This window comes from Danio rerio, chromosome 19 (assembly GCF_052040795.2).
Source record: "Danio rerio strain M-AB ecotype USA chromosome 19, GRCz13ab, whole genome shotgun sequence".
NCBI classification, from domain to species: Eukaryota; Metazoa; Chordata; class Actinopteri; order Cypriniformes; family Danionidae; genus Danio; species Danio rerio.
This window is the reverse complement of record NC_141039.2, coordinates 23,160,817-23,185,159: the sequence shown is the minus strand read 5'-3', so window position 1 is coordinate 23,185,159 and position 24,343 is coordinate 23,160,817. Positions and strand designations below refer to the sequence as shown.

The following is a 24,343-nucleotide window of genomic DNA, read 5'->3' as shown; positions in this document are numbered from 1 at the left end:
CTTTTGTCTGCATGAGTTAAAACTTTGAAAACAGTAATAGAAGTTTTTTTTTTTTTTAATCAGAGCTGGTGGATGCTGATCAGTGTTTTAACATGCAGGCCTATTGTGTGTGGTTCAGTGCAAAATGCAAAGGTCACAAAGTCAATTCTGAAACTCAGAAAACTGAAAAGTCAGAGTGAAAACAACCAATTCACTGCAGATTTTTTTTGATTAGCTAGTGGAGTTGCACACCAACACACACACACACACACACACACACACACACACACACACACACACACACACACACACACACACACACACACACACACACACACACACACATACAGTACATATACATGTGTGTGTGTATATATATATATATATATATATATATATATATATATATAAAATTTGTACATACATGTATTAATAAACAGAAAAAGTCAGAAAAAAGTAAGATGTAAAATGTGACTAAACTTTTTCTAAGTTAGGATTATCAAATCTGTTTCTGTTATGCTTAATAGCAGAATAATGAGAGATATTTTTTGAGAAATTGTTTTACTTTTCTTGAAAGTTAAGTTTATATACAATAAGATTATTATGCTTCTGAAAAAGCTCAGATGATGTTGTCAAGGTTTTGGAAGTTTCTGATTGGCCTATTGACAACATTTGAGTTAATTGGAGACACAACTGTAGAATAGTATTTAAAGGATCACGAAACACCAAAACACATGTTTTGAGCTGTTGACAGTGGTATATGTGTCCCACACTGCTAAAAACACTATTGGGAAACCTGTATTTCACTAAAAAGTGTAAATTGGTTGTTTTTGCGTTATTTCAAGCAAATTCGTACTTCCGGTTTGAAACGAATTGTTGAAGCTGTGTCACGGCTATGACATAATAGCCTGTATTCCAGCGTGCAGACTGGACGTCTGTACCAGAGTGTGTCTTATTACATCTTACAGTGTGATGCATTAATGCATGAGTAAAGCTTGGTTCAAACCAGTCAGCGTGCTCTATTGTGCAACTTCATTAATATTCATTACTGTCACAGTGTTTAGACAACAGAAACACCACGTTGTATTGGCAAAACAACCGTGAAGTGTTGCTTTTATAGTTTGCTGCAGTTAAGTTTTGTTTTCATTTTCTCTCTTTGAGAGCGCAGCTGGAGTCACGTGTGGATTAACAGTGTACGCGACACTCGACAACAATAACTTACGTGTCTAAGGAGGATTACTGTTTACATAATGCAAATGCTGAGATCCGGATTCGCTTGTAGTCTCCTCTTAATAAAGACGTGGCTCTAGTTGCTGTTAATTGTCCTGTCTCTACCGATTTGCTAAGTGAGCGACAAGTGCTCTTTGTTTATTCAGTTTTTTTGTATCGAACAAACTATTGCACCGAGTGTAAACATGTTAGCACTACAACCAAACTTTTACCTCGTGTAGGATTTTCACCGCATTTTGTGACCGGAATAACACACACGGCTTTCTGACGCTACCTGCCGTGTGCATCTAAGTTTCCGGGAAATGCAGAGGTATTTTTTTCTCTCATTCGCCGTGCGGTATCAAACATTGCATGAAAAATACACGCTTAGAGCAGTTCCTCGAATCAAATATCTCGTTTGTTGCGAGGGACATGTATGAATTCCCTGAATGAAAGAGCCAAACTGCAGTTAAAGTCCACCATTTAGTAATTTGGCAAATAATTTGACTATAGATGTCCATGTAAACAGTCACTTTGTCCCCTGTGTGTGTATTTTTACTCTGAAACTCAGCGCGCCCAAATAGACACTCCCACACCATGCCTCTTTTCTTCCTCCGACACTCCCCCCTAAACAAAGCTGGATACGCCCACTTTTCTGACTTTTTCCAAAGTAGAGGTGTGAAAACACCCTGCTGAAATGAGGGGAAAATCAACAAGCCAGAATCAAAAAAAAGCTAGATTACAATTTGCTAAATTACACTGAGAAAAATACCAATTTTCGGAGACATGTCCTGCGGTCTGATGGAACTAAGATTGAACTGTTTGGCCATAATGATCAGTGTTACATTTGGAGGACAAAGGAGAAAGCTTACAAGCCCAGGAACACCATCCCAACTGTAAAGTATTGGGGTGGCAGCATCATGTTGTGGGGCTGTTTCGCTGCAGGAAGGACTGGTCCACTTTACAGCACATGCCATCTATGATATGTCAATCATAAAGAAAGAACATTATGCAGACATACTTAAGCAACATCTCAAGACATCAGCCAGGAAATTAAAACTTGGCCACAAATGGATCTTCTAAACAGACCATGACCCTAAGCATACTGCCAAATTAGTTAAAATGTGCTTTAAGGACAACAGAGTGAAATTTTTGGAGTGGCCGTCACAAAGCCTTCATCTCAGTCCTATAGAAATTTTGTGTGCAGAGTTAAAAAAGCTTTTGCGAGCAAGACAGCCAACAAATCTGACTTAGTTACACCAATTCTGTCAGGAGGAATGGGCCAAAATTCCTACAAACTATTGTGAGAAGCTTGTGGAAGGATACCCAAAACATTTGACCAAATTTACACAGTTTAAAAGCAAGCTAAAAATTACCAAGGATATGTATGTAAACTTTTTACTGTCTAGAAATTAATTTTTAAAAATCTCAAAAAAAAATTCTCTCATTATTCTGGCATTTAGCAAATGTAAATTATATAGGTAACCCTAATAGACCTAAAATTGTAAATGTTTAGTATGATTTACCATCAGACATTTTTTTTAAATGGTTATGTTCCTTTTTTAGAATGTATGTAAACTTCGGGTTTCAACTGTATACTGTTCTTCCACTGACATATCCAATATTTCTGGTCTCTGTTGCACATATGAATTTCAGCTGAAAACCAAAGTGAAAACACCATCATAATGAAACCATGAATGTGTGTGTCATGAACGCTTGACACAACTAAGATCAAATGGTTAATGGTAATTCGTAAGACTCTTTAGCATTATGGTTTGATTCATACTGACATGACAGCATCACATAAGCCCAAATTCCATTCTAACATGAAGCAAATCTTTTCAAAGTTTGCAATAATAGAAAAATAATCCCACATTTTGAGTGGTTACAGTTGCTGACTTTAGTATTGGTAACCTAGTGACCAACATTACAGATGCAGTATTTAAGTTTGACACCCAGTGGTTGAACTAGGTATTGCATTCTTGGATTAAAACAAACCCAAGTGCAGGTTGCCAGATTGAGGACAGGAGTAAGTCTGACCATCGAGCCTAAAGCCTGATATAAATCGTGTTCTAAATAAAAGCAAGGCAATCAGTAGAAGGAATATATGAAAATTTGTTTTTGTACTAACCAACAACTCGAATTAGAAGCGGCTTCTATTTCTCACAGGTGAACCACAAAAAACTACAAAAATGATTACCTGAGGTGCTTTTCATGCGCTTTATTCAGTGTTAAATGCTAACAATGTGAGTTTAAATGCCATTTTACATGGCTTTTATTGCCATAATAGTGAAAGCAGCAGCAGACAGTTCACCTCAGATCAGGAAATAAAATAAATCATTTGAAATTGAACTTTAGAACTAAACACATATGAGTAATTCAGCATGTACATTTAATACTGTTAAAGAGGGTTAATATGTATTAAATAGATTATAAACCTTACCATTCCGTGAATGAGTGCATGTTTTGTGCTTCTGAATGTATTTATATTTCTGTCGCGTTTCGTCTGATGCAAACAGTCAAATAGCTCTGCACTTCGTATCTCGTCATGAAGCGTGTCGTTGGAACATGGGGTTACAATGTAACCTGCTCACCCAATGTTTACATTCGTATTTTTAAGTTAATAACCTCATGTGGAATCAAATCTGCATCTCATTTCGAAGTCTGCTACTGTCCACCGAAGGTCACATTTCGGTCTCGGGCGCATGCTTTCAGAGACTTTCTGAATGAAAGAATGAAATACGCAGTTTTCCTCGAAGAAAAAACTTTTTTCAAGAGTTCACATTAAGCTGATGATTGTTTATAATCCTAGTTTGGCATGCTGTCCCGGGAGAGTGCCCTGAGCTCATAAGATCCTCAAGCCAGGGAAACGTCAGCTGGCTTGGTAAGGACTAGAAGCAGTGACGTTCTTGCTATGAGGCAACAGTGCCGCCCATCTTGGAAAGGAGGAGTAAGGGTGAAAAGGGGGATTCTTCCAAAATGTAGATGGCTGTTCTATGGAACATAGGGTATTTATAGTGGCTTAGGAATCGCCTGATTGGTGAATCATAAATTGGTTATTGCGGGACCGGCTGCAAGCAGTCATAAGCTCGTGATCATCTCAAAATTTGTTTATAAATAAACTTCACTTTGTGAAAATTTTGCGTTTCCATCACTTGCTTCTTATGTGATACCTCAAAGTGTGCACTAGCTAGTGTTGCTGCAAATGTGTTGGCTCCTGATCCACAACTGTGGGGGCCAGTTAAGTGTAAGGAACTCATGTCATGTTCAAGAAAACAAGTTTTTGAGATTTGGTTTGAGATTTGTGACATGAAGCGTTTGTTATTTTGCTGTATTTGGCTTAAAAGTTTCTAAAATGTCCTAAGCAAAATAGTCCTTTTGCTTGGGTCACACATCTTGAGTTGCTGTAGGCCATTTGGTTCACACCATTTTCAATGTAGATGCTTGTTGCATATGAAACAAGCCATAAAATCTATCATGCACTATTTGTGAATAACTGTGGCCATTAATGAATGGACATGATCAGCAACAATATTCAAGGTAGACTGTGGCCTGATTGAGGCAATGCTCAGCTGGCACTATGAAACCTAACGTGTGCCAAAAATGTATCTTTCACACAATTAAACCATCACAGCAGTAGCTTGAAACATTAATACAAGGCAAGTATCTACACTGTAAAAAAAAAACAAACTAATTTTTAAGAAAATATCTCTAAATTTTTTACAGTATTTTTTTGTCATTACAAATTATATTCAAAACTTAGTAAAATGACAAACAATCTCTCTAAATTAACAGTTTGACTTTCACTTTAGGTACTTCATCATTAAAGACAAATTACTGAAATTTAAATTTTTTTTTTATACAGGGAAATTACAGTATTGTTTATACAGTATTTTTTCAGTTGTTTTAATTTATATTCAAAAGTCCGTAAAAATTACAAACAATATCTGTAAATTAACAGCTTGACTGTTATTTTACATACTAAATAATTAATGACAAATTACAGCAATTTTCCTTTTTTATACAATAAATCTGCCATATTATTTACACTTTTTTCCTGTTTTTCTTTTAATAAATTTAAAATTACGCAAGATAAAGTAATAAATTGTAATTACTTGCTCTGTAAAAAAAAAAAAAAAAAAAAAAAAGGTCAAATGACTGGCAACTACAGCTGCCAAGCAAAAAAACATAAAATTTCGGTAAAATTTTTGTTGTTGAAATAAAGTACAAAAAATAAAAAATTTATGCGGATATTAAAATGTTTACAGAAAAACAGTGTTATTTTACAGACTTTTCCAAGATTATTATGATCAAATCCACGCACCAATAGCTAAGTCTTGTTATACTGTTACTGTGAACATTATGGGCCCTATCATACACCCGGCGCAGTGTGGCGCAAGGCGCGGCGCAATAGTCTTTTGGTAGTTTCAGCTTGGCGTCATTTTGAGGCGTTGCGCTACGCTGTTTAAATAGCAAATGCATTAACACTCATTTGTGCGCCCATAGGCGTTCTGGTCTAAAAAGGAAGGCGTTCTGAAGCGCACTGCTGGCGCGTTGCTATTTTGAGAAACTATAATAGATTTTTCATAAGACCAAAACTAACCCGGTCTAAACTCCGGCGCAGAGTTGCGCCTCGCTTACGCACTGCTTAATACGCACAAGAGAGCAATAGGCAAATATCTTTACATATGAAAAAATGTAAATATTAGGGATATATATATATATATATAGGATATAATAAGAATAGATATAGGATATAAATATAAGGATTAAAATATTACAAAACATTATTTTCTAGCCCACATAAATATGAAAAATTACTGTTTTTATGTCTTCTTCATCTCGGGAGGCTTTTTTAGTTCATTCATAACAATTTGCTTTTGTATAATGTTATTATTATTATCAGTATTATTTATTATATCCATATTTATATTTGTTTTATTAAAAACAAGCTTAGAATTGCCCATCTGTCAGGTTTTAGACCATATGGGGCACAGCATGTGTTTTAGGATATAACTCGGATTTTTGAGCACATTTTGTTATTTTTGTTCATTTATTTGTTTGCTGGAAATTAGAACTGAATTTATAAATAGTTTTTAAACGAATATTTGCACTTAACAAACAAAAGTATTTATTTATAGGCTAATTGATGTCTGTGTGTAAAGGTTTCCCTATCCAAGAGTGAAAGTGAAAGTAGAAAGTGGGAGATGAGACTCTAATTGGTTTATTCTCAAAACACACCTATAACTCATTAAGAAAATAAAATCAACCCTTTCAGACTATGCGCCACAGCGCAAAGCAGATTTTCCAGTCCTTAAATTAGCAAAAACGCATTCTGACATGCCCTGAAAGCATTTGCGCCTTGCGTTTTGCGCTCTGCGCATGGACCGTCAAAATAGAGCCCTATGACGCGTTTCTCTTCTTTTGCCTTGCTTTGTTTGTTAATTGTTCAAGTTGTTTGCTGCCGGGACTAAGCATTTGCCTGGTATTTGACCATGACTCTGGATTCCCTGCATAAATCTGTTTGCCCCTGTGTTGACTGTTGCTTGCCTGACCATCTCTGTGTAATAAACCTGCATTTGGATCCGCACTCCTTTGTCAGCGTCCCCTTCACGTCACAGTTCCATATCTTTTAAGATAACTGAATCATTCCATATAACTTAATCCTCTACATGTTTTACATAAATACTATTTAATAAATGTAACAACTGTAATTTTATAGTTGTGAGAATTTTAATCAGTTTATTTATTTGTATCTCATTTGTCATTTGACTTTTTTGATCCAAAATAAAACTGTTAAATTACCACTATTACCACTTTTTATTAAAGGTGTTGAATCGTAATGATTTAAGAAAAATTATTTTAAATAACATTGTTTTCTCTTGAACTTTTAGTGCAGTCACTTTATTAATGGTGATCGATCATAATAATCTAGGAAATCTGTAGATTTTTTTTTTTTTTTGCACATTTTGGCAGCCGTAGCCTAAACTTTTTTTTTTTTTAACAGTGTATGCTTTAACCCTCTGGGGTCTGAGGGTGTTTTGGGGCTCTGGAGAAGCTTTGGCATGCACTGACATTTGTGTTGTTTTCAGTATCTTAAAAACATATAAATGGCTAAATTGTGATAACACTGTAAACAGCACAAGCTGGGCTACAATAATACCCAAGCAGAATGTTTGTATGTGTTTGCGTTTTTGAGAAAGAAACGTTTATGCGTGGTTAGTGAAAAACTAAAATGTTGAAGCCGCTGAAACAAGGCTGTGAAAAACACAGAGAACATTTGTGCACAAGACTTTTGAGAACTGGATCTTGTAGCCTAGTGTTTTTGCTTTAAAATGATGTGAGAATCATCTTGTTCACTTGCTCACAGAAAACAATATAATGAATTAAAACTTCTAATTCACTTTCTGTGTGAAATTGGTTTATGCGAGAAGGCGTGAACTATCATTACTATGCAGTGAGTCACACCTGAGAAGACAAAGACCTGCATAATGAGCCATCAGACAGGTATGTGACTAAGAGTTTCAAGAAAGAATCTGAGAAAAAAAATAAGTTTATTTATATTTTTTTGTTTGCAGTTTATTTAAAATATATTTAACTATCACACAAAATAACTCGATACTAGTTAACCTAATAAACTCATTTATAGTGTGGTTATTTCTGATATTATGGTTACAGACATTTACCATAAAATTACAGACTTAAAATACAGAATTGTCCTTAAATTTCAATTTGCGGTAAATTTCTGTAATTTACTGGCCGATATTTTAATTATATACTTATTTGTGGTCGGTTTTGACCACAAACAGAAATGGTTGGGAGCAGGATCAATCTGTTATGTTGTAATAACTCTAACCCTTAATAACCCTTTTCCCGATCTTTCTGAATGAAACGCCTACTTTACTACATCCAAACAGTTCACAGTAGAAAAAAAAAAACAAGCCATGTCCACTGTTTTCTCATTTAATTTTCCGTTTTTCTTAGCAAATGCGTCACAATACAAAAAACACAAAAAACAAAACAAAAAACAAAACAAAAATAAGAACAGTGGCTTTGTTTGGTAAATACTGTATGGACAATTTTACAATGTAGATTGTGTCAAAGCAGCTTAAATGGATAAAAAAAAAATGTCGCCCGTTTATAAGAATTAATTTTTTTTGTGTGTGTGTGTGTCTCCAGGATGTGTCTGTGAAGAACATTTGGATGTGAGCATCAGAATTTGGGTTTAACTTAAGTCTGTTATTTTATGGTAAATGTCTGTAATTTATGGTCATTATTTTACGTTTTACATTAGCTTGGATGCTGGAAAAAAATGAATTTAATCGTTAATTTATAGTGTGGTTATCTCTGATATTATGGGTACGTTAAATCCTTATAATGTTATAAATGTGACAAATCACAAAACTGTAAAATTACTGTAGCACATTAATAATAAACGTAAATAACAGCCAATCTATTACCATCAATCCAAAAATAAAAAATAAATAAATAAACAAAACACACACACATGGCAGACACGAGAAATAAAGTTAACAAAAGAAAATCTCCTCAATACACAACCCAACGTGAAACAAAACAGACATCATAATAGTTACCTTAGCGAGGGCTGCCTTGTCTCATTACCGCGTTACAAACAGAGACATCTCTATCAAGCCTTCTTCCATTTCCACTTGACTGCCTGGGAGGAAGAAGGAGCTCGGCTTCAACATCAGCAATTAAAGGCTGATCACCAAATCACCTTGGTTTCCATTCAGGAGGGCTTAATTAGCTCACTGTACTGTTTTCTCCTTCCTCACAAAGAATCAACACGCCTCAAGTGTGGTTTTTGACTCCGCTTAAGAGCCGCCATATTGCTGGAGTGTTAGATGTCGCTAATTGCTGGCCATGAAAAGCTCTCAAGCTTTCATAAAAGAAATTAAACATGCAATGACACACACACTCATAGATAGACATATAGTTAAAGCAGTCTGTATTAATTGTCTATATTAATACTATGTAAGTTTCATTATTATTATTATTATTATTATTATTATTATTATTATTTAGTAGTAACGTGTCTGTTTACATTTTTACTAAAAATACTAAAAGTGATATTGTCTAATAATATCCAACTGTAGAGTACACTACTAAAATAATAATGACAACAACAACAACAACAACAACAACAACAACAACAACAACAATGGTTCTGCTGTTATTGACTACTATTACTAAAACAAATTATACTATAATTACTACAGCATTTTATTGTTAAAGTTTAAATTATTCTTTTATAAATTTTTTGAAATTTAAATTTTTTTTACATTTTTTGTTATGATTTTAATGATTATACTATTATTGCAATTGTATATATATTAAATAATAATACTTTAACAAAAATAATAATCATTGAATTATTGTGGTTGTTGGTAATAATAATAATAATAATTATGATAATAATAAAATTATTGTTATTGTTATTAATAATAATAATAATAATAATAATAATAATAATAATAATAATAATAATAATAACAATAATTATTATAATAATAATTATTATTATTATTATTATTATTATTATTATTATCATTATTATTATTATTATTAATAATAATAATATTATTATTATTATTAATAATATTATTATTATTAATACAACCACTCCAGCAATCAACATTTAATAAATTAATGAATGAATGAATGAATTAATTATTTAATGAATTAATTAATTAATTTATTTATTTATTTATCTACATGTTGATAAACAACCATGTAATAAAAAATAGAAAGATAATAATAATAATAATAATAATAATAATAATAATAATAATAATAATAATAATAAGTTACTGTGATTGTTTTCAATAAATAAATAAATAAAATGTTAATTGCCGGAGTCGTAGATCATCACGAAAAGCGTTAAGCATTTAAGGAACTGTAAATGCAATGACACACACAGGCACACAGACATATTGTTGAACTGAGTCTATATGAATTGTCTTGAGAAGCTCTATATACAGTAGAGCACAGACGTCTGCTTTTATAGAGACGTAAGAGCAGACAGAAAGAGTTCTTCTATCTCCTGGATGACCTGTGCTTTGCAGGACGACGGATGCTCTCTAGGGATCTGGGCTTGTAGTTTAGCCTGCTGAGAGACAGACTCCAGACCTGAATCATAGTCGTGCTCTGGGTTGCAATTATGGCTGAAGAAGAGAAAAATGGTGGAGGCTTGGAGCATATTAGAGCGGCCAAAACACATACACACACATACAGATCTAAACACACCAATGCAAACCCTCCTCAGGACACACACACACATACACACACACACAGACACACAAGCGCACACACCAAACTGTTGGCCCAAGGCATGTATTGTATTGTATTCTCCTTCTCTATGATAAATGAAGCCGAGGCAATTCATAAGAAAGCGAAGAATAAACGATCACTCTCTCTTATCACCTTGCCAGCCACAATAAAGCTTCCCAGCCCAACTATAGTTCAAAAGGAAGAAAGCAGAATTAGTTTTGTTTTGGCTGTGCTCATCAAAGGATGTTGTTGTTTGGGTCTGGAAAACAGGCCGAAAGTTGGTCAATGGAGCGCAGAGAAAGATCAGTCACAAGGATGATACTTGTCATTAATCATTTACAATACAAAATTGTAACAATACAAAAAGGATTAAAAAATAAAATAAAGTAAAATAAAATAAAATAAAATAAAACAAAATATTATTATCACCATTATTACTTAATATTTAAATAATAATAAACACAGTGTTATAAATTATTAAGTAGTTCTATTAGTCTTATTTATATTAATAATAACACTAATGTCGCGATTGGGTTAGGGAAAGGACGAGGATTCAATTGCAGAACTAAAATGGGTATTTAATAATTATATAAATAAAAACAAAGACCATCAAAAACCACATAACTTAAAGGGGGGAAACATAACTAAAAGACAAAAAACAGACTTGGCTGGGCTGGCAGGGAAGTTCAGGCCAAGACTCGGTAGAAACATAAAGTATGATGAACTGGCACAGGACAGCAGACAAGAGGGAGCTATAAAGCAAAATAATTAACAGTAAGGTGAGCTGAATAAACTAATGATGGGAAAACAAGGAGGGTGGGACTAGACAATAGACAAAAGAGCACACAACACAAAGAGACAACACAAGCCATGTGCTCACCAGAAAACAGGAACTCATTAACCGCATGTTCACATGAAAGAAAACATTACAGCACGCGGACACAATGTAAACATGAAGCCACATGCTTACACAACAGCAACATGAACAGAAAGCAAGACACAAGCACACTATAAATAAAAACAAATAAAATAAAAATAAAAAGACATGCATACTCCTATCCCAGCAACAATCAGCATGCCTGAACCTCGTGCACGGCAAGAGTGGGGTCAAGGTGGCTGAACAGTTTGAAGAATTAACAAGACCAAAGTAGCAAAGTAGTCCTGACAACTAAATTGATCATGTAAACACTATAAAAATGTAAATAACATTAGTAAATAATATAATTAATACTTCTACTACTACTAATAATAATAATAATAATTATATTAATAATAATAATAATAATAATAATAATAACAACAATGACAATAATAACCTAATTGCTGATGATACATTGTTGTTATGGCGGTAGTCCATTGAAGTGTTTTTTTTTTGTTTGTTTGTTTTTTTGTTTTGTTTTGTAGAAATGCGAATGCTGTCAAAAAACACCCAGGTACGAATGTGCTTTTTCAGCTCTTGAAGATTTTTAAAAATGGTTAGCGTTCAGCATGGAGCAAGAAAATGCTCAGAGGATTGCTATGCTGCCGTAATTTTAAAAATGTCACACTTCTATTGACAACAACAGAAAAGACAACAGCGCTTGCATTTCTGCAGTAGAAACAATGCTTCAGTGAACACACTCCCTTAATCTTATCAGATATATCAATTAATATATACATATTTTTTATTTTAAATAAAATATTTGTTGTCAGTGATTATATTGTTGTTAATAGTCTTTCTATAAGTATCATTAAACATTTTTGTATATATATTTTATGCAAAAAAAAAAGAAATTACTGTAGCTGTAGTGTTACTTTACTAATCTCAATAATAATAATAATAATAATAATACTTATTATTATTATTATTATTATTATTATTATTATTATTATTATTATTATAACTATTATTATTATTATTATTATTATTATTATTATTATTATTATGGTTGTTGTTGTTGTTTAATTTTAAAAAGTAACAGCAGCAGCAGCAGCAAGTATAATAATAGTTGTAGTTGATGTTGCTGTTGTCATCATCTGTAAATATTAGGCCGGGATAAAAGAAAGTATTTACAACATTATACATATCATCAGTTACGTGCATCATCAAGAGAGACAACACGCAACGCTGTGTAAACTGCACAAGTCGTAAAAACAGCAGAAACACTGCCACATGTAAACAATTCTGGAAATCATTTAAGATCAGTCTGGCAATGCTTAAAAAATCTCAGCGGCCAAATATTTAACACATTTATAGGTTGCCTTGCTGCATTTCAAGACGTTGATTTCACTCAATTTATTCAGTGTCGGTTATTTAACTTGTCATAATATGTTTTTTTGCCAATATCAGTCCAGTCTAGTTTAACAGTGTTCCTGCCCTTCGGCCCAAAGACATCATCTGAATGTATGTGTTTCCATTAACCATCAGTCTATAGGAGCTCACTTGTGTCTTCATTAAGGTTTAGTAGTTACTAGGCTCATTGTTAAAGTTAACAGGCTCCCCTGGCGCGACTGCCTTATAAACAGGTGCTCCCTCAGGCCTGCTTAAAAAATCGGAGAATGATAATGGCTTTGAGAGCTGGGAGACATAATTGAAGCAAGTTTATCCCATAAGAATTAAGGGAACCATATCCAAAATAACTCAGTTCCTGAAGGACACACAAACACAGCAGCTATCGTGACTAACTGAAGCAAGACCAAACGATCACTGGTGGATTTTTTTACTAGCACCGGCTTGCGTGTTCGCTGAGTACAGCTAATAAAATCACTGCAATGACAATGACATCAACTTTTTACAAACAGCAGAAGTAAAAATAAATGAAAAAAAAAAAACAAACATCTTGTTAATTGTAATTTAACGCTGATGCTTGGTTCACACCAAAGGTGGAGCACTGCGTCACTTGCTCAAGATTACCCGCGGGATGTTTTTCATCCCACAAAATTTTTCCATTCAAGCTAAATTATTTGAACTTGCGCATTAGATGCGATTGAGTCGAATTTTACGCAATTGTCACGCTACAATTGTTACATTGTATGTAATCTAATCACAAGGATATTTAATTTCACTTTTGATGTGAACCAACAGTAAAAACTGATATACACAAATGAAAACCAACAAATAAACGAAACAGGTTCATGCATAAAATATACTACTAACCTGTATTTATTTTTAAACAAATACGTTTAATGTAAATTTATTCTAATGCAAAGCAATGATGCTTTTATAAATAGAGTATATGTTTTACATATGTAGAACATGCATATTACTGCTTTTAATTGAATTACCTGTAGGTGCAACACACACACTGTAGTCAACAGTTGAAATGGCTTATCAATACTGCTCTAAGACAAGAACATTAATTCAATAGTTTTGGGTCAAGTTTGGGTTTTGTTGATCAAAGTTTTCGATTCATGTCAAATGTCGACCACTGTGCAATAGATTAGTATTAAAATATATATGCCACTTCTGATTATATATTGCCAAATACATGTATATGCAATTCATTTGATATTTTATATTCATACATAAACAATTAATGATTCTAATGTTTTTGATTGCCTAAATAAGAAAAAAAAAATTACAAGCTGAATTAAATTGTTCTACTGCACTTTTACTAATCTTTATTGTTGTATTAAAAAATAAAATACTATTGAAATATATTTAAAAACAATTGTTGTTGATGTGGCGACGCATTGGCACAGTAGGTAGTGCTGTCGTCTCACAGCAAGAAGGTCGCTGGGTCAAACCTCGGCTCAGTTCTCTGTGTGGAGTGTGCATGTTCTTCTTGCGTTCACATGGGTTTCCTCTAGGTGCTCCGGTTTCCAACACAGTTTAAAGATATGTGGTACAGGTGAATTGGGTAGGCTAAATTGTCTATAGTGTATGAGTGTGTGTGAATAAGTGTGTGTGGATGTTTTCCAGAGATGGGTTGCAGCTGGAAGGGCATCCGCTGCGTAAAAACGTGCTGGATAAGTTGGCAGGTCTTTCCACTGTGGCCACCCCAGATTAATAAAAGGACTAAGCCCGACAAGAAAATGAATGAATGAATGTCAATGTTGTTGGTGGTGATGGTGGTGGTGATGATAATTCTGTTCAAATAAAGATGCTAAATAAATAAACAATATAAATGAACTATTTTATATAAAATCTGTAATAAAGTGCAATGTTATTACAAAAAGCCCTTAATATTTTAAATGTACTTATAACAAGTTCAATAATAAAAGCTTATGTATATTTTATATTGCTTTTCATATTATATATTATTTAAATCTTCATCAAATATTTTATTATTATTTATTATGCTTACTTTTATTAAAATATACTTTATTCCACAAACTAAATTTGTATGTAACTAAAATGCTGTCATTTAGAGTTTGTTTTTTTCATGTTCCATGTTCTTTTTATGTTTGTTCCATGTTTTCTGACATGTTTATATGAACTTGACAACCCAATTCCAAAGTATTTTTTGTCATTTTTATTCACTTTGCAAAAACAAATATTCACATAAAAATTTCAATGAAGGGCAAATGTTATTACAAAAAAAGCCCTTCACATTTACACTCACTGGCCACTTTATTAGGTACACCTGTACAACTGTTCATTAATGCAATTTTCTAATCAGTCAATCACATGGCAGTAACTCATTGCATTTAGGCATGGTCAAGACAATCTGCTGCAGTTCAAACAGAGCATCAAAATGGGGAAGAAAGATGATTTAAGTGACTTTGAATGTGCCATGGTTGTTGGTGACAGACTTGGATTCAACCATTATTAGAGTTTACAGAAAATGGTCCAAAAAAGAGAACATCTCCAGTGAGCAACATTAAGATGGTAGGGTCAGAATCTGGCGTCAACAGCATGAAAGCATGGATCCATCCTGTCTTGTATAAACGGTTCAGGCTGGTGGTGGTGGTGTTATGGTGTGGGGATTATTTTCTTGGCACACTTTAGGCCCATTTGAGCATTGTGTCAACGCCACAGCCAACCTGAGTATTGTTGCTGACCATGTCCATCCCTTTATGACCACAGTGTACCCATCTTCTGATGGCTACTTCCAGCAGGATAACATGCCATGTCATAAAGCGTGAATCATCTAAGTCTGGTTTCTTGAACATGACAATGAGTTCACTGTACTCATATGGCCTCCACAGTCACCAGAAATCAATCCAATCAAGCACCTTTGGGATGTGGTGAACCTCGAGATCTGCAGTAACTGCGTGATGCTATTATGTCCAAAATCTGAGAACATTTCCAGTACCTTGTTGAATCTATGCCACGAAGTATTAAGGCAAAAGGGGGTCCAACCCGATACTAGTCAGGTGTACTTAATAAAGTGGCCAGTGAGTGTATATCAAGTTCAGTAATAAAAGCTTGTGCATATTTTATCTTGCTTTTTATACTACATTTTATTTAAATATCTATAAAATACATTATTATTATTAATATTATTATTATTATTATTATTATTATTATTATTTTCATTATTCATTTCATATACATTTTTTTAAAAAGCTAAATCTTTTTTTATCAGTAGAGATAATTTAGGCTTATAGCATTTCTAATTAGTTAAAAAAAAAAGACGTCTAAGGAACGTCCTCATTTAGATCAAGCAAGCAAAACTTTTGGCGCGTACAAGGACACACATTACGAGCCTCCAGTCCTTAACGCTGACACCGTTTTACGCAAGTGTTTCACTCCATAAACAACATAATTGTCATTTTAATAAACAGAGAATGTAAAAGTCTCCGCATGTCATTCGTGTATCAGGGTGAAGCCACTAAAACTATTAATTGGTTTAGCTAAGTTCCCAAGCCGTGACTGGTCTTTAAGCACGCAGCGAAGATTAGCTACTGTCTTTTCAAACAGATGACAGAAAGAGAAACAAAAATTACATTTGAAACCCTTTTGAATTCGCTCGCCTCTTCTCTTTGTTTGGATGGAATTGCAGCCGCTAATTAGAGTTGAAAAAGTGCGTTTCTGAGTTTGAAAAATCAGTGAAGTGAGGAGAGGGAGACACGAGGAGGCCATTTGCATTTCTCTCTGCCTCACCAACGTGTCACAACAAGGTCAACAGTGGGCTCTGTCACTAAGCCGGTGATTAAAACATTCTAAACAAACGTTTTTTTTTTTTTGGATCTAACTTTTCTAAAAAGGGATAAAAAAAAAAAACGACTCCTTGCATATTCCTTTCCACAGAACTTAACTGGAAATGTCCATTCGCCCCTGAGTAAATGCTTGTAAATGAGTCGACTTTAGCAACTAGTTTGAAATTACACAGCATGGGTACACAGTTCATAAACATTCAATGAAGAAAAGCGTGTTAATTATCCATGCAAAATTCATGCATATTTAAACATAAGTACCATAAGCCTGCACAAAATATCAAAGGAATGAAAGAAAATGAGGAGGAATAAGACAGGGGAGAAAAAGCAGTAAATTAAAAAGCCACTTCAGCAAAAAGAAGAAAAAAACACAAAACTTCATCGAAACTGTCAATATCAGTTGACGTCAGAGCATTTCGGGTCACTGGAAAACCCTTGTTTGTACAATCAAAACAATATTATTCCGGCTCAGCTGATTTAATTGCTGATTGGTCCGTTTAAATGAGATTAAAATGAATGCGAGGAGGATTAATGAGAATGCCGGTCACATGATCAGTCTGTCTGGTGCCCATGTAAAAATTTGCCCACGCGGACCAAGCACAACCAGCTGGGGCCCCAACGCACAGCCTTGGGCTAACAAAATGTTAATTGGGCTTCAAATATGCTATTTTATTTGCCACGATCTGTATATATCATTTACCATCAGCCAAGAAACAAAAGCTTCTTTGACCCGGGCGTTTGGGTCGGCTGATTGGACGAGACCTGATGCTTTTTTTTCACAGTTTCCTTTGATCTGATTTTTATTCATTCATTCGCGAGCCACTTGACACATCAATTAGAGACAATAATCGCATAATAATGTTAATGATTTTAAAATTAAAATGCCGCCCGCCTTGGTACGGCTGGAACAGCACAGGAAGTGGCGTGGCCATTGAAGTGTGCTCACAAAAATACATATTTAGATATAAACATGAGATTTGAGAGCCAGTGAAGCAGAATAACAATGTTTTGTAATCACAATACAATTAAATATTACCCAGTGTTCACTAAATATAGGTTCAACTAAAGATGACACTATAAAAATGATAAGAACAACCATTTAGGGCTATTTTTTCCTATGGCTATTTAATATAATATTAGCATTTATACGTGGAGATTGCATGTTCTCTAATGAGATCTAATGTAAATTCAATTGATTGGAGAGGATTGGCCTATACAAGGGTCCAGGGTTGACAATCATTTATCATTCATTCATTTTCTTTTCGACTTAGTCCCTTTATTAATCTGGGGTTGCCACAGCGGAATTAACCACCAACTTATCCAGCATATGTTTTACACAGTGGAAGCCCTTCCAGCTGCAACCCAGTTATGATCCTATCCTGGGAAAAAAAAAAAAAAAACATACACACTCATTCACAAACATACAATACGGACAATTTAACTTATTCAATTCACCTATACCACGTCTTTGGACTTGAGGGGGAAACCGGAGCACCTAGAGGAAACCCACGTGAACGTGGGGAAAACATGAAAACTCTACACAGAAATGTCAACTGACCCAGCTGAGGCTCGAAGCAGTGACCTTCTTGCTGGGTTGACAGTCATGTCAAAGCCCAAACCAAGCATGAAGACAAAGGAATTGTCTGTAGACCTCTAAGACAGGGTTGTCTCAAGACACAAGGCTGGGAATGGTTAAAGAAAAAGTTATGCTGCTCTGAAAGTTCCAATGAGCACAGTGGCCTCCATCATCCATAAGTGGAAGATGTTTGGAACCACCAGGACTCTTTCTAAAGCTGGCCAGACACCTAAGCTGAGTGATCGGGGGAGAAGGGCCTTAGTCAGGGAAGTGATCAATAACCCGATGATCACTCTGTCTCAGCTCCAGCGTTCTTCTGTGGAGAGAGAACCTTACAGAAAGACAACCATCTGTGCAGCAATCCACCAATCAGGCCTGTATATTAAAGTGGCCAGATTGAAGCCACCCCCTATCTGGAATTTGTCAAAAGGCATCTAAAGGACTTTCAGACCTTAAGAAACAAAATTCTCTGGTCTGATGAGACTAAAATTGAACTCTTTGGAGTGAATGCCAGGCGTTACAATTGGAGAAAACCAGGCACCGCTCATTACCAGGCTAATTACATCCCTACAGTGAAGCATGGAACTGGAAGACTAGTCAGGGTAAGGAAAAGACGAATGCAGCACTGTAGAGAGATCCTGAATGAAAACCTGCTTCAGAGTGCTCTTGATGTCAGACTACTGGGGTGACAGTTCATCTACAACTTGGCTTCACAACAACTTGGTGAATGTCCTTGAGTGGCCTAGCCAGAGCCCAGAAATAAATCCTATTGAACCTCTCTGGAGAGATCTGTACACTGTTGCTTCCCATCCAATCTGAGCAGGTGTGTCAAGCTTGTGGCATCATATTTAAAAAAAAAAGTACAGAGCAAATGTTGTGAATACTTATGTACATCAGATTTTTAAATTTTTTAAATTTTTAATAAATTCATTTTGGAATAAGACTATAACATAAAAAAAAAAAAATGTTGGAAAAAAGTTAAGTGCTATGAATACTTTCCCGATGCCCTGTAAATGTACATATAGTTATTATATATGCTCTAAATGGCCCATTTTAGATAGAAATAAATATGCTTTTGTGCAGGGTTCCTGGAGGGCCAGTGTCCTGCAAAGTTAAGTTCCAAGCCCAACCAGACACACCTGGGCTAGCTAATCAAGCTCTTACTTGGCTTTCTAGAAACATCCATGCAGGTCTGTAGAAGCAAGTTGGAGCAAAAATCTGCAGGACACCGGGCCTCCAGGACCAAGTTTGGACACCCCTGCTTTTGTGTATGTCCCTATAAATGAAATTAGGTTGCTGATAATTTGTCAATTATAATCAAGATTATGTCAAATGCGCGCACACACACACACACACACTCACACACACACACACACACACACACACACACACACACACACACACACAAACTAGCAATAAAAAGTTTAAATATATGTTGGTTATGTACTGTATTTGACTGTAAATAATTGGCGAATGAGTCTTGTGTGCATCAATATATTAGATCTAAGCATTAGTAGACCGCACACTCTAACAATCATATACACTAGGAAATTTTTTTAATTCAACAGATGTGATGTGTACATTCCAGAAATAGTCACTGGACTTAAAATTACAATCAGCATTTGAAGGAGTTCAAAAACAATATGACCAATGAAGGACAGTCATAAAAATGAGAGCTTTGTCTTGCATCGCAAAATACATGTAAATAGTGTGCCACTTTTTTTCTTTTTTTTAACAAACATTACCCACATCAATGCAGGTGAAACTGTGCAAAAGATAAGTAAAATGTAAAAAAATGTACACAAATAGTTATGTAGTTACCTTTTATGTATATGAATAATCTTATGAATAGACTTAACGTTTGATGTGTGCTGTGAATTTAAAACCTTTTTATACTGTATTAAAATAGTAGTGGTAAAACTAAACGTAAGTATAATATTGTCATGTTGAAATGTCACGTCATGATAATCAAAGCCTGGGTCTAAAAAGGTTAAAAAATCTCCATTCCTTACAAAAACGATCAGAACCATTCACTCAAAGCTAAAATACTAACATCTGGCATTTGAATAGGCCGAATGTGTTTAAGGCTGAAGGACTCTAAAGACGCAGTGCAGATAAATGTGTCTGATATCAGTAATCCAGCGCTTCACAGAGAGATTGATCCATCTGCGCTCCAGGACCTGCCGGACCTCGCTCTAAACTTAAGCTCGATTGTACTGGAGCAAAAAAAAAAATATTGCGTGACGTCCATCAAGCTGACAGTAATGCACCAAAATGGCCCATAAACAGCTCCAACTTTCCATCTCCCTACGACAACCTATGGGGGATTATTGCTGTACATTAAGACTTAAAAATGCGTGGCCAATTCCATTAATCCATCTCATTGCATAAAATTTCCATTTGATTTCCGACGTGGAATTTTAGATGAACAGGAGAGAGCCCGAGAAACCCTCATTACTTCATATTCAATCAATCAGTCAGCCGCAAAAGCATCACAGCAAGCGTCTGGGCACACAGTGAGGGGCTTCAGTCTGATTATGGAGATGGACGTCGGATCATTAGAACAATGGCCGTGCGCGCGTTTGTCCGTGGTCATTCCTGAGGATGTCATCGCTTCATTATTATTGACATGCTGCATTACTTAGCAACTACGAGTGTCCCTCTGACAGGCGTAATGCTCATAAACTATGCCTGAGTGGACCACCATGAGATCAGAAAAAATAAATAAATAACTGGTGGCGGGTGTAAACATTAACATGGGCTGGCTTTTTAATTTTGAGTGTGTGTGCTTGTATTTGTGCAGCCAGATGAATCCTGGACCACCATATCATACTAGATGATGCCCATTTAAATCTATTTTCCTGCTAGCCTTTCGGAAATTGAATTTGAAAGTTGTAAATGTGGCAATTTACTAAATATCCCGAAATGATCTATCAACAAAGAATGGAAACGCTATAAAGCGCTCGGAGGTGATAATGGATAGCAGAGGGCAGGACGGCGTCCGCGTGGGCTATATGATGCACCTTGCCGCGTCTCCTCTTGATTTTTTGTCATCAAGCCGTTTCTTTATCAGCGCTTTCAAATGCGATTGTCACACTAGAGGGATCTCAGGAAGAGGAAGTGCCACACCGGTCAAAGTTTTTCAATTTCACTGCCAATTTCCTGCGTAATTACTGCTGCTTTTGATGGTCTTTTAACGGCATGGACCTGATTCTGCCTCTCAGCGGTGGGCTATGGGATGAGCACACATACACACACATTGCCATCAACTCCTGCGGCGGCCCCCCAGGTGGGGGTCAATGAGCTAGTGCTAATGTTGCAGTGCAGAGAGGTAGCAGGCAAGATGGCCGCTGGGATGCGCTAACTGAGATGGGCCGCTGCTGATTGTCCTGTGCTCCGAACGCTCCCAAACAGTGTTTCCCATCCTTTTTGGCTTATGTTTCCCAAGAGGCCCATCAGTAAGACCTAAGTACCCCTTTTATTAGTACTACTTTAGTTTTGAAACAACCAAAGTTCGTCTGTGTGTGTGTGTGTGTGTGTGTGTGTGTGTGTGTGTGTGTGTGTGTGTGTCTAAAATTATGGTATTCACAGTCAAATAGTGACATTTCTAAACTGATGTGATCTGATGTGATGTAATTTATAGATTTTGACAGAGTTTAAAGAATGCAAATGTATTATGTACAAGTTATAATGAGATTATTAACAGTTTATTGTGTTACAGCATATCAAATCATATAAAAGCTGATACTTTTGAATAGAATAACAGGTCTTGTAAACTGTATGTAAGGTGTAGGTGTATGTAAACTGTGTGAAAAATATAAGCTTGATATTATAAAGAAATAATACAGGTTTAATATTGTTGACAAAATACAGCAGATTTAAATATTAAAATATTTACTATTACGTTCATAAAAATATATATACATTTAAACATGAATATGTAAAACATTTGTTAATGAAACTTCATTCTATTTGGTCAACTGTTTTCAGTCAACTGTATTCAAAAATATATATTTTTAACATTTCAAGAACTCAAAATCATTATATTTAGTAAGTTCTTTTAAAATCATAAAAAAAGAGATGCTCTAAAAGCACATTTCTAAATACAGCAGATTTAAATATCAACATATTTGTTATTACATTAATAAAAATAAACATTTTAAGATGTAAACATTTGTTTATGACAGTTCATTCTGTTTATTTGCTCAACTGTTTTCAGTCAACTGTATTCAGAAATAAATATTTTGGGTGTTTCATTCATTCATTTAATTTTCTTGTCGGCTTAGTCCCTTTATTAATCTGGGGTCACCACAGCGGAATGAACCGCCAACTTATCCAGCACGTTTTTACACAGCGGATGCCCTTCCAGCCGCAACCCATCTCTGGGAAACATTCACACACACTCATACACTATGGACAATTTAGCCTACCCAATTCACCTGTACCGTATGTCTTTGGACTGTGGGGGAAACTGGAGCACGCGGAGGAAACCCACGCGAACGCAGGGAGAACATGCAAACTCCACACAGAAACACCAACTGAGCTGAGGATCGAACCAGTGACCCAGTGACCTTCTTGCTGTAAGGCAACAGCACTACTGTGCCACTGCTTCGCCCTTTTGGATGTATCAAGAACTTATATTCTGCAAGTTTTTTTAAATCATTTAAGAAAAAGGGAGCTCTAAAAGCACATTTCCCTTAGGACATCAACAGTATATTCACAGTCAAAAAGTGACATTCTAAACTGATTTGATCTGCATGTAATTTACAGAGTTTGACGTAGTTTTGAAGAAAACAAACACACTGATGATGCACAAGTTATAATGAGATTATTAACAGTTTATTATGTTACAGCATTCCAGATCATATAAAAGCTAATACTTTTGAATAGAATAACAGGTCTTTGTGTATATAAACTGTGTGGAAAATATAAGCTTGATATTATAAAGACATTATACAGGTTAAATATTGTTGACAAAATACAGCAGATTTAAATATTAAGATATATAAAAACATTGTTATTATGTTTATAAAAAATAATATGTAAATATTTGAATATGTAAACAGTATATTTGTTACTGACAGTTCATTCTATTAATTCAGTCTACTGTTTTTAGTCAACTGTATTTAGAATTATATATTTTGGATGTTTCAAGAACTTTTAGGGATTAAATCATTATATTTATCATGTTTTTGAAACAATTTACCAAAAAAAAAGAGCTTTTACAGCTCTAAAAACATTGAAGACACCAACATAATAGTATATAGTCAAAAATTTACATTCTAAACTGATTTTATTTGTTTGTAACTAACAGAGTTTGACAAATTGAAAACTGTGCTTTGTTTTAAAGAAAACAAATGCATTAATTATGTACTAATTTTAATTAGATAAATAGCAGTTTATTGTGTTTATTGTTGTCGCAATCAAAAAATGACTACTTATTTAAAATGACTTGAAACAACACAACTCTTAAGTTTTTGGGGGGCAACCTAATTGTTTCATGTTCAGTCTACTTAAATTTTTCAAAACGATCACAGTAACTTAATTGATTTGTTTTGGGACAACATGTAGGCATTGTGTGGAACCCAGCATTTTTTATAGTTTGTTGCATGATAAATTATATAAAACCTAATACCTTTAAATGAAATAAAATTTCTGTGTGGAAAACATCAGCTTTTTATTATACAGACATAATACAGATTTAATATCGTTGACAAAATACAGCAGATTTAAATATTAACATGTTTAAAAAATATATGTACACCATATTTTCACTCAAATAAATATGTTTGCTGCTTGTTCCAACTTCTTATTTAAAATCTGCTTAATCAACACAATTCCTGAAATTCTTTTGGAACAACTTAACTGTTTTATGTTCAATCTACTTAAATTTGTAAAAACAATTAGGTTAACTTAATCGATTTGTGTTGGGACAACATGAAGGAATTGTGTTGAACCCATTGTTTTATTCTGTCTATACAAATAACATTTAAATATTGTATAATATAAACATTTTATCATAGATAGACTTATTGCTGTATATTCAATCCAGGTTCATTCTGATTACATACCCCTATATACATTTCTGGAGAAAGCAAAATACATGCCAGAGGTAAAGTTTTTTTGTAGTATTTGCTTTTGCGATTTCACCAAAGGCCGATGTGAATGCGTGGTCAACTCTGCTCTGCCAATGTTCGTTTCGAGTTA

General features: G+C 34.6%; 1 protein-coding gene across 7 annotated transcripts in view; it reads right to left on the bottom strand.

The window, feature by feature from the left end:
- Positions 1–24,343, bottom strand: part of LOC147832543 (uncharacterized) — a 442,200-nt gene that overhangs the window by 168,637 nt on the left and 249,220 nt on the right. The window contains exon 5 of one of the 7 annotated variants that reach the window (XR_015516715.1): positions 8,784–8,866. The exons of the other annotated variants lie outside the window; for them this stretch is intronic. The gene's annotated coding sequence lies outside the window, so the exon portion shown is untranslated. The remainder of the gene's footprint in view (positions 1–8,783; positions 8,867–24,343) is intronic. 7 annotated transcript variants of the gene reach the window in all.